We start from the raw sequence: 2,282 nt of genomic DNA, 5'->3' as shown, positions 1-2,282 counted from the left end.
CTTGTGGCAGTCTACCATATGGTGGCGCTGTCTCAGGTGCCCACCCCAACAGCCAATTTTTATTCAGTATACAATTAAAAACGACAATTACCTGCCGCCCAAGCCATTCTTATAGATTAGGGGGCTTGGAATAGTCTGAATTGTCACTCTTGTAGGAGTGTCAACTATCACTGGCAGCATAGCAGGGGCAATGTGTGGTGCAAGCTGCAGTGGTCTCCTGATGAGAGCCCTGGCACTCGTTTATTGACAAATTAAGCACTGCCGGTACGAATCCCGTGCTCTACTTAAGCCCTCCGCCGCTAGGGGCGAGGTCCGCACTGTGTAAACATTCCAAACCCCATGAAGCAGAGAGATGAGCCGCGCGCTTGGCATTCCGCGTGCTTTGTGCGAGCGCCTTGCCATGTTTCTTAAACTACGTTTTAGGCGCTGTTATTTTCCTGTAAATATCCATTTAATCTCAAGCGAGGAATGAATGAGCCTTATTCGTTTACTGACCGAAGTGTCAACTGGGTAACAAGCAAAGCGTAGATAAAATCCCTGCTTCCCAGTTTCATCAAATCGTGTGATCCTGAGCAAACGCCTTCATCTTTCCGTGTCAGCTTCCAATCAATTCAGGTGCTGAGCAAAAACGCGAGGCTGACAATCAAACACCAGACGTAGATCAATAACTCCAAGGTGTTTCTTTGCTACCCACCGTAACCATCAGAGGATAGTGCTTTGTACTGATCTAGGTCAAAGTTGGCGCTTTTCAAATCTCTCACTCACATTCCCTGAGTCCCGGTCACATTATATACACGCATACGTATTATGTAGCACTTCCAAGTACATTATAGAGCTTTGTTCGGTTACGATTAGAATCATAAAAGTAAAAACATTGATATATTATATATACATTACACCAATAATATCCTAAACCCATATATAGCTAAATGAATAAATCCTAGTATGCCTCAATCTCATAGCAGCTTAAAGAAACCCACTACATTAAAATAACACGCTCATCAAAATAAAAGTGTGAAGGCAGAAAAGCGGGTCACACTTGTTCTGGAGGTTCCAACCACGTGCGTCAGAGGAGGGACGCAAGGGGGGTTCTCGCGCTGCTATCAGAATAAACACAAGGGGCCGCGCCAACATTCAGATAAGCTGGCACGCTAATAAATCCAAAAACTATTTGTGAAGCAAAATGGGGACCGTCTGGCAAAGCTAGAATACCTTTCGTGGCAGATATTTTCCTCATGTACACTCACGTTCCCTTCTACCTTTCCAAGTTTGGAAACATTCCGTTCCTCTTGCCTCTCTGCAAGGGGATTTATTCACGCCGTCTACAGGAGCAACTCTGCTCTCAGGGTACGAAAGAGTCAGAAAGGAGTTTGTAAATGCTCATAAACACACGAAGTTGTGGGTGTTACCAAGCTCACATTGCAAATTATGCCGTCATCCAACTGACCCCCACACCCCACCTTCAACTAACGAAGCGTTGGATGCCTCCGTCCGCTCAGTATTACCACTCCCCGCCCCCTACCTGTTTGTTCATTTACCGTGTTCGGCTCTTCCAGCTATGATTTTGTAACGCGCGCGAGGCACATATCATCTCACTTTAGTATTACCAGAGCGATATCTGAGCGGAGCAAAGAGCTTAACAGGCAGTATGCTTTGGCGGGTACACTAAATAGCCTCGATCTTCCGAACAGCTGCCTACTTAGCGATTACGCAGAAGAGGTGCCTCCTTAACATTCACACCCTAGAGCCTTCTTGCCCCGCAAGGGAAACACCGCAATTTAACATCGCACGCCGAGTCCCCTCACACCGGTGCTTGCCCATACTTAACTTGCGCCCAGGTACACTCCGCTACGACCCTTCATCCAATCCGGATCCTCTCTCGGGCCGAAAACAGGCCCCCCCCGGTCCTTCTGTTCCACGTGGAGTGCCCGATTGTCCCGTCCCAGGCCGAGCACCGCAGTCCCCGCCGACTCTCTGTCCATATCCGACGATTCTCCTCCCAGAGCTGATCCCATACTGGAAAGGTGACCTGGAAGAAAAACAACAGAGAGTTACAAAACAAAGAAGCCCCGAGCGCGGGGCACACCGTTTCGGCGAGGGAGCGTCCAGGGACAAGAGGGTCTCCTGGGCGCTCCCTATCTCTTTATTCCCGAGGGGCCAGGTGGCCCCTCCTATAGCCCGCCCCCCCTGACCCGGACCCACTTCCCAGGATCCGGGTCAAGGAGGCCACCCGCCAATCGGCGGTGGGCCGCACCCCCCAGGGCACGCCCCCACCGCCGAAT

Source organism: Lissotriton helveticus, chromosome 7 (assembly GCF_964261635.1).
Source record: "Lissotriton helveticus chromosome 7, aLisHel1.1, whole genome shotgun sequence".
Lineage (NCBI taxonomy): Eukaryota > Metazoa > Chordata > Amphibia > Caudata > Salamandridae > Lissotriton > Lissotriton helveticus.
Note: the sequence above shows the minus strand (reverse complement) of the source record.